This window comes from Tachypleus tridentatus, chromosome 8, assembly GCF_004210375.1.
Source record: "Tachypleus tridentatus isolate NWPU-2018 chromosome 8, ASM421037v1, whole genome shotgun sequence".
Classification (NCBI taxonomy): Eukaryota; Metazoa; Arthropoda; class Merostomata; order Xiphosura; family Limulidae; genus Tachypleus; species Tachypleus tridentatus.
In genome coordinates, this window is record NC_134832.1 from 137,162,221 (window position 1) to 137,175,302 (window position 13,082).

Here is a 13,082-nt window from a genome sequence, read left to right on the forward strand (position 1 = left end):
AACAAGTATTTGACGTGTGTTTGTATGGTAGTTAACATTAAATTCTTGAACATTTTGGGATGTGTATATTTGTTTGTTGAAGATGAAATATGTACATTCCAAAATGATCAAGAGATAAATGTGTTTTGTTGCCATTCTTCTATTGTTCATCATTAAACTTCAATTACTGCAGAATGAATCTGTTTCTAATCACGAGTTACACTAATTGTCAAGGTCACACCAAGGTCAAACTATTAGAGATGACGACTATATTTATGATAAGCAATCATATCTGCTTGTTGAGTTTGTATGTTCTATGTGTATACATGTCTCATCATATCATGTATCAGGTGGTTGTTTGAGTCAGGGAAGATTGGGCTATATCCTCTTTCTCTGTTTTTTTTAAACTCAAAACACAAACCATGCTGTTTAACTGTGGTATATTTCATTACTCACTTCAATTTATGTGGTGATTCACTTGTTTGATTATTTAGGTCAATTATTCTTTTATAAATGAAAATGAGACATTTTAATGTCCACCATCAAGTTGCACTGTAAAAGATCTTCAAACATGGGATTACCATAGTCTGAAGTAAATATGTTCTGAGTTTTTTATTGCTACACACATGCATTTGGAAAGACAGATTTTCCAAAAAAAAAGTAGAAAGAATATGCCCACCCAACAAATTAGAAGACAAATTATCAAGATAGTATGTAAGAGTAAAGATGTGACTGGTTATCAAAATGATTATTATAGTAGGTACAATGGGTTTCTTTAAGTAGAAAAAATGAAACTTTGAACTTCACAAGTTGCTACAAACAATTTTACTTTTTGAGGGGAGGGGAGGGAGTGACCACTTTTGTCCTTAATACAAATGAAGATTCATCTGACCAAGTCTCTGTGTTATTTGGCTATAGGCCATCTTGTTTCATTGTTTGACAGTGAACAATTATTTTAACATTTTTTTTTCCATTGTTACTGAGCAATAAGTGTGGTTTAGCTGTTCTATTTCAGCAGAGGTCAAAGCTTGTTTTTATTAACATTATGGTTCATTATATTTTGGTAGTTTAAATCCATTATGTCAGATCTACTTTATTCGAGAAGTTCAGTTTTCAAGGATCACAAAATTAGGAGATGTGTGGGTTTGTCATGACAACATTCATTGTTCAACTGAAAATAAAACCAACTAGTGTGAATAAGTGTTATCTAGTCATCCTTAAGTATTTGTTGGATGTCCCTTCCTGAGTATATATTCAAAACCAAAGGGGTGGATGGCTTTTTCACTTTTAAACATGAAAAATACAGACTGACAATTCTATAAATGACCATTTATGGTTCAGATTTTCAAGTAAATTATTTCTGTACCCCTGTAAAACCTTTAAATATTTTGTATTCTTTTTACAAATGTGATAAACATGGTATTTTCTTAATAAAGCTTGTGGGTAGCCTTCTTGAAGGAGTGGTATCAACAAAGATTGTTTCTGTAACTGATTGTTTAAAGTAATCTGTTGTTAGTCTATAAACACTGACAGTTTAAAGTGCATACAAGTACTAGTAACAAAAATTGTGAGTGTAAATCACTGATGATACAGAGGGAAGAGAAGTGATTTAATAGATTTGTAAAGTGAAGGAGACCTTAAACTATCCCACTTGACTGACTGACTAACTTCAAAAATAGGTAGGAATTGATTATTATCTATTGAGATGTATGAAGAACATTACACAATACAACAACCAGTAACTAGTCTCAAACTACATATCTTGGGCAGTAAAAGTATGGAGAAATCCTTGTAAGTCCCTGATGCTGTTTGTTTGACTGCAGTAGTGCATACTTCTGTAGGATGTGTAGTGGGGTGGGGAATGTTATTGTAGCTGGTTAGGTATTTTAATTTCTATAGATTGGTTAAAAACTTTAGAGTGTACTTGATAGCTGGTGCAGATGCTGTCACTTCCCAATGCTGCATTTCTACCCTAATGGAGATGGATAAAGGATTCTGCAAGATGATAAAATGCAGAAATTCACTAGGCTACTATTGTTCAAAAGTGGTTCACCAAACATAATAGTGGATTGTCATCTTTCTTAGAAAGCTCAATCATATGAACACCAACCTATTTGACCATCTTTAGGATGAACTTGAACAACATGTTGGGCATAGCTCTTCTGTGAACATCTTTTCTCTTTGTATCCTACAAAACTCGTTTTGAAGCTTCCTGAAGTTTATGACATGCTAAAGGGTGATCTGTTACTAAGCAGAGGTCCTAATAAAGTAGCCAGGCAGTTTATGATTTAAATGTTACAGATTATAACAGAAGTGTAAAATCACACTTAAGCAGTAATTGTATTTTTTCCTCCATGCAGAATAAAGCTTTTCATTTTGTTATTATAGATAGATTAATATATTTCTAGCTGTTGATAATACATTATATCAGAATTTTCATATAAACCTGACATCTTAGCCATGATGTTTATAATTAGTGATGCTCTTAGCGAGAACACGTGGAGAAGTATTGACTGAAAACATAGTAAATTAAGTATAGATTTCTTGTGCAAAAGTAACTTACCATTTCTCTTTTTCAGTCTCTACGACAGTACAAAGACAATCAAAATGATACTGAAGTTTTAATGTCAGCTCTGTCCGCGATGCAGGACAAAATACACACCTTGAGAACAGTCTGAGTGCAGAGACCCGTATAAAGCTAGATCTTTTTTGTGCATTGGGAGAAGCAAAACGACAGGTGGAGATCACTCAGTGTAAGTTACCCATGATTGAGCACATTGGTTGATAATTTTGCTGGTCCCATAGTGGCAAATATTAATGTGTTTTAGTAAATAACACTGTCTTTTCCTTTATTCTATCACTAATTGCATGTAGTTTTATATTGAAAGAAAAGAACTACAAATAAGTGTGATATACAAACACACATACATGATTAACTATGTGATGTTACACAGTTTTATGTTTTGAGAATGTTAATAACATAAAGAGGGATATAGGTAATAAAATTTGTTTGTTTCAGATGTATTTTGGAATATTTTTAGGTAATTTTTCTGGATGATAAAACAAACATAATTTACTCTTGCATAAAATGTTTAATTTGAATTTTTCTTACTGCAATTAAATTCTAGTTGTATGACATGCTCTGATAGTTTTCAAAAATAATTTTTTTGTATGTGATTGAAGTATCATACTAAAATAATATAAAATTGTATATAATTATCTATATAGATCAGAACTAAAAACTAACTTCTAACTTCATGAAACCAATCTTGTAGAAACAATTGACTAGATGTACTTAGTCATAAACCAAAAGGAAACTAAAACCATAAGTTGATCCTTGTGATGTAATATACTGTTTGATGAGATTAGGAGATTTTGGTTTTTCATAAGCTCATACATTGACAACAACGTCAAATAATCTTCACAGGTGTAAAAAATCATTTGAAATTATTTTAAACATTAATGCTAATGAAATAGAAGAAAACATCAATACTTCTAAAACACAATAGTAAAATTATGATGGATGGAAGATGTTTAATATCTTATCTCTGGACATATTATTAACAATTTCAGCATTGCTCACCCAGAAGGAGAAAGAGATAGAAGAGTTAAAGTCCAAAGTGGCTGAGGTGATGGCTGTTATGCCACCAACTTCGACTTACGCAGTAGTTAGTCTGGAATCAGATATGGTGTCCTCCTCCATGCTGTACTCTCCCAAGTTCATGTCAGAGGATAAAGGCACCACATCCTCACTTGACCCTAATGCTTCCATTTATACCCCAAACATTGGTTCCTCGGAAATGTAAACAGTTAGCAGTGCTTTCAGGAAAACTTCTTTTCCTATTTCTTTCTTTTTGAGCCAATATAAGAGGAAGCCAATATTTTCAGATATAATTTTTTTTTGCTTTTGGCTATTTAGCAGTAACAATTTACTTTAAAAGCAGATTTAATTGTTGCTGATAAGAAATGGGTTCTAGTGATTGTTGCACACAACAAAAGCATTTATGTAAAAGAAAAAATTCAGGCCACATACTGCATCATTGACTGTTCTGGTAAGAGTTGTTAAGAAATGTGTACTATCAAAATTTCTTTTTGTTATCCACCAACCTTTTACATAGTTCTTTTTAAAAAAGAGAGCATTATTTATGTTTAAAAATATTGAGTAATAATAACAATGATTCTTTTAAGGCATTATTTCATTTAAATCTGTAACCTAAAAAAGTAGTACATTGGTAACATTACAAACAAAATAGTGTTTCATTATATGTGGAATACGTTTTCAGTACTTTGTTTGAAGCCTCATATTAATAGCTATTCAAAGAAGAAACTTGTATTGTTGATAGTATTTTAAGTTAATATTTAAATATTTTTGTGATTAACATTACATTAACAAATACATAAAACACAGTAGTAAATTAATATACATCAGTGTGAGGTTTTGCAGAAAGAAACGATTAAAATTTGTGGATAATAATACATTAAATCCAATATTGTTTGTTTAGTTTCAATCTTTTTATTAATTTAAGTTATTTTAGTATCCTGCACAACAATTATAAAGGTTTTTCATACAATTTATTTTGTATAATGAAACAGGTTTGGGTAACAGTATTACTGGCATTAACCTTTTCCTTCTGTTCTTCAGATTAAGAATACTAAAACAGAGCTTGTATAGCTGAACACTGAATAGCTTTTGGTTGTTTTTTTCTGTTCAAATAAGTTATAGCGACTTGTTATGGTTTTCAGTGAATGAAGTCATTACAGTTGCACTTTGCAGATTTTAATCTGTATGTTTCTGGTAGAGAAAGTAATGTTTCATATTAGATATTTTTGAAGGAGTTGAAACAGATTATGGTTTCCTGAATTTTGTGTATCTGTTTGCTACTGTTTCTTCAATTAGCATTTCCTTTTCAGAATATCAAAGTAAACTTGAAAACAAAAGTGTTTCACAAGTAAATGCTATAAATTATTAACAGAACTGAATCTAACAATCAACATCAAGTTGTACACTCCCTGGCTCTTTTCTAACTTAAGTTTTTTTTATACAATATTTGAGAGCAGAATGTAAATTACATTATATATCAGGAAAATTATCAATAAAATTAGTTGAAAAGATGTAATAATAGTTTGTGCAGAACAAATAATAAGAGTACCGGTGTCATTAATCAATATACAAGGTTGAGCATGATACAGTTTTATTAGAAAATTCTCTACAACCAGTGAAATCTCCCTTTTTTATCTGGTAAATAAACTTTTTGTTTTGTTTTGTTTTGTAAGGATCATTTTCTAAGAAATAGTAAAATACCAAACATGCTTTTGATGTTGATTACTTTGTTGTTCAAATAGTTTAGCTACTTCTAAAAGCAATCATCAAGCTTCAAAGCTGTGTTAAATTTGTTAATGATTCTAAAAGAATTATCTTGAATATGGTTTTTGTGTATAGGCTTTCATAAACCAGTAATGTCATGTTTGTGTGCCATACCGTATACCAAATTAATTAACATCATTGTTTGATATTTATGAACTTTAGTTTTAAGAATATAGAAGAAACATCCTGGGAGAGAAATTAAAATGCCAGAAAAGCTGTTGGATGTTCAAACAGTGCATTGAGATGGTAGATAACACTAAAGAAATATGTTCTGTACAATCTGGTTTTGAACTTGTCAGCATGAAATTAGTTTAAGATGCTAAAAAATAAGCTACTTTTGTTGCAATATATATGTAAGGCTGTAATATATTACTAACTGAAACTTAGATTTCTTTCAGTGTCTGGAGTTTCACCCATACATACACTTCATCATGTATACAAGTATTATCAACTTTAAATGCTTAATTTACTTCTTTACGACCATATTGCAATTTATTTTAGCATTTATTAGTTATGTTACATGTTGGCTTTTCAATTGGCTCTTGACATTTTTTGTTTATTTTTTTCCCAGTAAATACATTACTAGTTTAGAATTTATATCTGTACTATAGATAATGTTTGTGACCATAAAGAACTAATTAAAATTGTCAACTAAAAGAAATTGTATCACCTAAGATAATATCCTATTCATATTAGGTTTTGTCACATTTTGTTACTGGAAGCATTCAGATCTCTCAGTGATGCAAGTTATAAGAGGGTTATTTCATGATCATTATGTTACCATTCTTATGGTTAAGAAGGGATTAGTGATGGATATTTTACACTGTGTGCTGGTAAACGTTAAGATAATAACATTCAAATGTTTGCATGATAAAAATGGAATATTATAACTGTTTTCAAGTGAGATGAAAGTCACACCAATCATTGGATATTCTTTGCTGTTTGCCATTAGTATGATGATGGTGGTGTCTTAAAGAAATCCAGTTTCTAGAAGTATACTTGCTGATAGATATTCTGTACAGTTCACTGCTGTACACCTTTTTTTTTGTTAATGTTTTATAGGGTGACATTGTCATCCTGTTTTCTGAAGCCAGGAAAATAAAACAATTCTATTTCATGGAAATGAAGATCATATTTCATCCAGTTTTTTGTTACCATTCCAACTTAAAATGTTTTGTACTTTCTTTGTATCAACTAAACTGGTCATAATTCAAGTTGGTATTAGAAAATTAAGATGAAAATTTAAAGAAGGTACTATAATTTTTAGAGATAATCTCTCTGCAAGATTAGTGTTACAAATTACAAGTTATCAACTATCAATTACATCCAAAAAGGATTTGCATTTTAAAAATAATAATTTATACTAACTTACAATCAAAACAAGCTGCCAACTCAGAGAAAAACTAAAAAACAACAGCGTGGTAATGAGTATAGCTAATTAAACACATTTTTGTTACACTGTAAGATTAAATGCATCGTTTTATTAATTGGGTGCCTTCTCTGTTAAATGTTATTTACAACTGTAAACCTTAGTTTGGCAAACCTAGAAGGTTTAAGGTGAGTCCAAAATACATATACAAATATAATCATAAAAAAAACAACAATATTTATAATAAAGATATAATAAAATACACATTCTAACCAATACATTTAATGAAAGTAACTCGAAGGAAAGGATAGAATATATATATATAGATATATATGTATCACTTACAGAGCACTATTAGCATTGAGTAAGATTTTCTCTTTTTAATATCAGTTTTGATTCCCTGTGGTTCAACAGCATATCTGTTGACTTAATATGATGAAAATCAGTTTTTGGTTACCTATGGTGAGTAGAGCATAGATAGCTCAAAATGTAGCTTTGTGTTAAAGAACAACAATATTAAAAAGTTTAAAGGAGGTCTAACTTGTATACAAATAAGAAGAAATAACACCAGTTTGATATTTTCATAATTTTCTGACATTTGTACAAACTGAAGGTATAAAAAACATCTTGTTACATTTAATATGGGTGTCATCAGATTAATGAGATTTCAATGTTTTTCTGAGAAAAACCATCATAGAGGTACAGGTGAGGAAGAGAAAAAAGGTGGTTGTTGTCGGTTATAATTAATAGCTTCTTGTGTAAAACTCGAAAATAAACATATTCACTTGAATTTCATGGATATGGTTAAAACGAAATAGAAATAAAGATAGAAAACGGGTAGAAATAACAAACAGTTTTTATGAAACACCAGGTTGCACTGAACATCTGGAATACAGCTTGAGACAGAGAACAAACAAGAATCTTACATCTTTAATAATTCAGAATAAGTGCAGAAGAGGGGAAATATCCTTATACTTTCTCAAGAAGTATCAGAAAAATCAAATTACACTTGGAGAAGAAAAAACATTTGTTTTAGCAATTTTTGATGTATGAATTAATGTAATTGAATTTGTTCTATAGTAAGTCATTCAGTTATAAAACCATTTGACAATGCATATTAATTAATTTCTTCTTTGTTTTATCAGAACCATAATACTTCAACTGTTACGTTTTTTTTTTTAATTTGACTTTCTATGAAACGTTAACATTTAAATAAAACTTTCAGACAAATATTTTCAAAAATATACACAAAATGTGATTATTATATGGATTAAATCCTTAAACGTATTCAAAAACATTCTTTTATGAGCTTATAAAGTATATTTTCACTTTTCTGTAATTGGAGGGTCACGGGTTCGAATCCCCGTCATGCCAAACATGCTCGTCCTTTCAGCCATGTGGGCGTTATAATATTTCGATCAGTCCCACTATTTGTTAGTAAAAGAGTAGCCCAAGAGTTGGCGGTGGGTGGTAATGACTGGTTGCCTTCCCTCTAGTCTCACAGTGCTAAATTAGGGATAGCTAACGTAGATAGCTCTCGTGTAGCTGTGCGCGAATTCTAAAAAACCAAACCAAAACTTTTCTATTCCTTTATCATTTTACTGTAGATTGAAACCATTCCAGTTGTACTCTTTCTCTTGTTAAAAACATTTGTTTCCATTGTACTTTGTCCCCCGCTAGTACAGCGGTAAGTCGAAGGACTTACAACGCTAAAATCAGGGGTTCGATTCCCCTCGGTGGGTTCAGCAGATAGCCCGATGTGGCTTTGCGATAAAAACACTCCATTGTGTTGAACCATTTAAACAATGTTCTTTCTGTGATTCCCAGTAATATATATATATATATATATAACTATCAGTGATGTCGAGAAAACCCACTTGTAGATAAATATATATGTAAAAACGGTTCGTTTGGGTTGAGAAAATATTTTACGTATATTGTTTGTTTGTTTGTTTTGGAATTTCGCACAAAGCTACACGAGGGCTATCTGCGCTAGCCGTCCCTAATTTAACAGTGTAAGACTAGAGGGAAGGCAACCAGTCATCACCACCCACCGCCAACTCTTGGGCTACTCTTTTACCAACGAATAGTGGGATTGACCGTCACATTATACGCCCCCACGGCTGGGAGGGCGAGCATGTTTAGCGCGATACGGGCTCGAACCCGCGACCCTCGGATTACGAGTCACACGCCTTACGCGCTTGGCCATGCCAGGCCCATTTTACGTAGAGGAGCGAACAACGTTTCGACCTTCTTCAGTCATCGTCAGGTTCACAAAGAAAGAAAGAGGTAACTGACCGGCAGCTGACCACATATTTGAAAGGGGGTTGTGTAACTGAGTATCGGAATGTTGAGGGATTTAAGCCCAAAGTAAACCAATACAAAGGAACACCTTTATACCTATATTAAAAATAATATAACATTATATATTCAAACATCTAACACCGCACTCTACGTAAAATATTTTCTCAACCCAAACGAGCCGTTTTTACATATACATAAATATATATAACTGTTTTGTAATTCTAACTAACCTTACTCAACAATCCCTGGTGGCAAATCTCTTTCTCTTGTGACATTGAAAATATAGGTTTAATACCCATGACGAGAAAAGAATAGACAGCCTTAGTATTTGTTTGTTTGTTTTGTTTTTGTTGGTGTTAATAGAGTACATCTATTTAGTAGATGTTGTTTTTAAACACTTAGAATGCTAAAACAACGGAACCAATTCCCTGAGATAAATAAGCTATCTGTGCAAATGTACGCTGAAACAATTAAGTGACTGTATGAGGTGATAAAAAAAGAACATTTGTTGGATTCCTTGTATGTATTATTAAACGTGTATATGTGTGTGTATATATGTTGACTATTATTGGGGGCGATGTATTTGTTGACAAAATGGAAAAAAAACCAAAAACAGGCTTGACCTACACCCTTGTGCAAATTAATTGAAACAAATGATCATTTTACAATATTTTCATCATGGCGGCCGCTGTAGGCTCGCTGGACCCGCTGATTTCCTTTAATAGTCATTTTTTCACACAGACAGCGCCATTAGCTGTGTTTAGCAGTATGGTTGATCTATTTTTGGGACATATTACGAAATTCTGAGGAATATCACGTCATTCGAAATTGCGTTAGACTTTTCTCAAAAATGAGGCTATTTGTGTTACTGCTAATCAGTCGTCTTTCAGCCGTCATGCACAATGGATGTGACTCCTAGAAAGCGTACAAAGATTGTGACACTGCACAAGCACACCGGCATGAGTTACAGGGAAATCGCGGACGTTGTTGGTGTTAGCCTATCGACTGTCAGTCGTGTGATCAAGGCCAAGATCTATCAGTCCGAAACGTAAAGGAAGATGTGGCTGAAAAGGAAAGTAACGTCAAGAGACGACGCGTACGTGGTTAGGGAGAGTGTGAAAGATCCACGGAAGACAAGTGACGCAATAAAAAGAGATTTGGAGGTCAAAGGAATAAAAGCTCTTCAACGGTTCGTCGTAGGCTTCTTGACGTCGGTCGAAGGGCAAGGAGACCAGTCAAAAAACAACTTCTTACCAACTCAATGAAAAAAAACGGTATCAATGGGGTCTGAAATACAAGAAATGGACACAAGAACAATGGAGAAAGGTGTTATTCAGTGACGAGACTCATTTCTTCGTACAGGGCCAAAGAAGTCTGCATGTTCGCAGATCTCCAGGTGAGAAACTTCGAGAATCTCACATCAATCAGTTCATAAAACGTCCCTTCAAGAAGATGTTTTGAGGCTTTTTCAGTTACTATGGCGTCGGAGACTTACATATCGTAGAAGGTATGATGCGAGGACAACAGTACATCGAAGTTTTGCAGAGAAGAGTTGTTCCAGAATTGAAAAAGATTTCCAGATGGATCTGGCATTTTTCAGCAAAATCTGGCTCCGTGCTATACATCGAAACTTGTGAAGAATTTTTTTGACTACAACGCGAATAAAGGTGCTGGACTGGCCTGGAAACTCTCCGGACTTAAATCCTATTGAAAATATTTGGGCGATTTGTAAAGAAGGACTTCGGGAAAAGACTGTACTACGATAGATAAGCTAATTGAGGCCATAATTGAGGTATGGTATCGCGATCCAAAATTAGTAAAGATTGCGGTCAACTCGTGGACTCGATGCTAAAGCGGATTAATGATCTTCTGAAAAATAAAGGCGGTCGTATCATGTATTAATTTGTGAGTAATTTTTGGATTCTCAGAAATAAAACGCAAATAATTAAAAAAATCGTAATTTTCCGTCTTGTTTCAATTAATTTGCACAAGGGTGTACAAACATTTGCGATAAAAAACAATAAAATATTATACAAACAAATATAAAATCCTGGTGCCCCTGGTGGCATAGCGGAAAGTCTTATAACAACTGAAACCAGGTTTTGGTGGTCTTGTGCAGCTTTATGTTTAAATTGTTTTTATGTCTTTTATGTTTTTATGAATTTTCAAATACAGGTTACACACTGACGTAAAAAATATTAAAAACATGACTCAGGATTTTCAAATTCTAATCTACCGAAGTCTTCAACACATTAAAATGCGTTTAAATAAACACTAAATATTTTCAATCCATTTACAATGATTATTAATTCCATTATCCATTCAGTACAGAGCTAAAATTAAAGATTTTAACGCACAGACAAGAAACAAAGTCGTCGTTAGGTGCTTAAAAGGTGCGGGGCATCAGACGCGGAAATTTTCTACGTGTCAGGATGATATCGATTACGGTTTTCTGTTCTGATTTTTCAACGCAACAACTGAACATTCGGATCACAGGCCTGTGTTCTTAAATATTTTTTCTTTTTTTATTAATAGGGTCATGCTTAGCCTAGTGATTCATGGTCCTCCTCCTTGCTGAAACAATTACGCTCCATGCTTGTGAGTCAGGAATAGATCATAACAAAATTTATTGCATGACCTGAATTTCATTCATAACGAATCATAGTACATGTAGTAACTACCATAACAAATATTTAAACATTAACCGCGCAAGTAGATGTGTTTACAATATTATTATACCTATAAATTTCGAGGTTTTCTTTATAAGGTTAAACACTAACAGTACTCTATTTGCAGAAATCATTCCTTACAAAGAATGTATATTGGACATGGATGGAAGTGTCGTTCTTTAAACGTTTAAGTTGTAAATATTTGATAAAACAGAATAAAAACTACGAAATCGAGATCGTTAAACTATGTAGAATTGAGAGGTGAAACGATTCGGAAAGGTGAGCTTTCAGCGTTTTTGTGAAAAAAGGAAAATTCATCCATCAGAGTTTTCAGGATACCAAGGAGCTCAGAGTTCACTATCAACCCTAATAAAATTCACTGTAAAATCATTATTTGAAGTGAAAGCAATAATTATGAACAAAAATCCCCAGATCAAAAAAATCCTTGCAATAAAGCAGACATATTCGTTGTAACCACCAATTAGAAGCTGAACATATCGACAGCTCACAAGCAAGATACGAAACACACTTCGAAATAAACTGGGCTATGCATAAACAGATGACAGAATAAACTGGTACCACAACAATCCCATTTACCACATTTCTCAATATTACCATACATCGATGCATATTCTGGTTTGCTTAAACGCGGCCTTTAGCCAAAATTCGCGTATAGTGGGAGGTTTGTGAATATTTCGTCCATATGTTACAACAATATCATTTACAGCGCATAATCATGGCCGTTAAAGTAAGTTTGGTCGACGATTGACGAAGCAGTTCCAAGAAAGCCACTGGACCTACAATAATGTTTTAAATAGAGGGATACTCCGTAGGTAGCAACTTTGATCATATTCTGTTCCCACAAAATACGTCTGTGTGTCCATTGTTAAAATAATAGATATCAGCTATTATTTTAGATTTCAGAAATGCAATTTATAGTATAACGTTAGATTAGGTAAGTACGTGTAACGATACTTTAGGCTTATTTAAAATTCAACTTGCAGTGAGACTGTATAACAAAATTAAATATATTGTTTTATTTAATGGATACAGTCTAAGACTTAGTTCATTGTCAACCTAAGGCGTAACAGTGTTAACAACAGGATACTGGTATTTAACCACAGCATCGAGTGGTTATTTTAATTCTACAAGTAATACAATGGTTAAGATTAGTTTTGGGGTAAAGCGTTCCCAGTGTTATGTGCGATAAATGCAGTTAATGGGTTTCATTTGGGAACTCTGGACTACCATTCACTTTTAAGGAAACTAGTAGTGAGGATGTTCAATTTATATGTAGGTTTGCAAGTTGGAGGAAAAGGTGCAGGCTATTCTAACAAAAGTTGAGGAAATAGAAAAAAAAAAGTATAAATTCCGAGAAATTACAGCAGGACTTCAA

At 32.8% G+C, this 13,082-nt stretch overlaps 1 pseudogene across 1 annotated transcript in view; it reads left to right on the top strand.

Moving 5' to 3' along the window:
• LOC143224024 (macoilin-1-like) overlaps positions 1-4,117 on the top strand; it is a 30,353-nt pseudogene extending 26,236 nt beyond the window's left edge. Inside the window, exons 5-6 of the transcript XR_013013190.1 lie at positions 2,559-2,732; positions 3,553-4,117. The product of XR_013013190.1 is annotated as a macoilin-1-like (transcript). The remainder of the gene's footprint in view (positions 1-2,558; positions 2,733-3,552) is intronic.
• Positions 4,118-13,082: the final 8,965 nt, after the last annotated feature.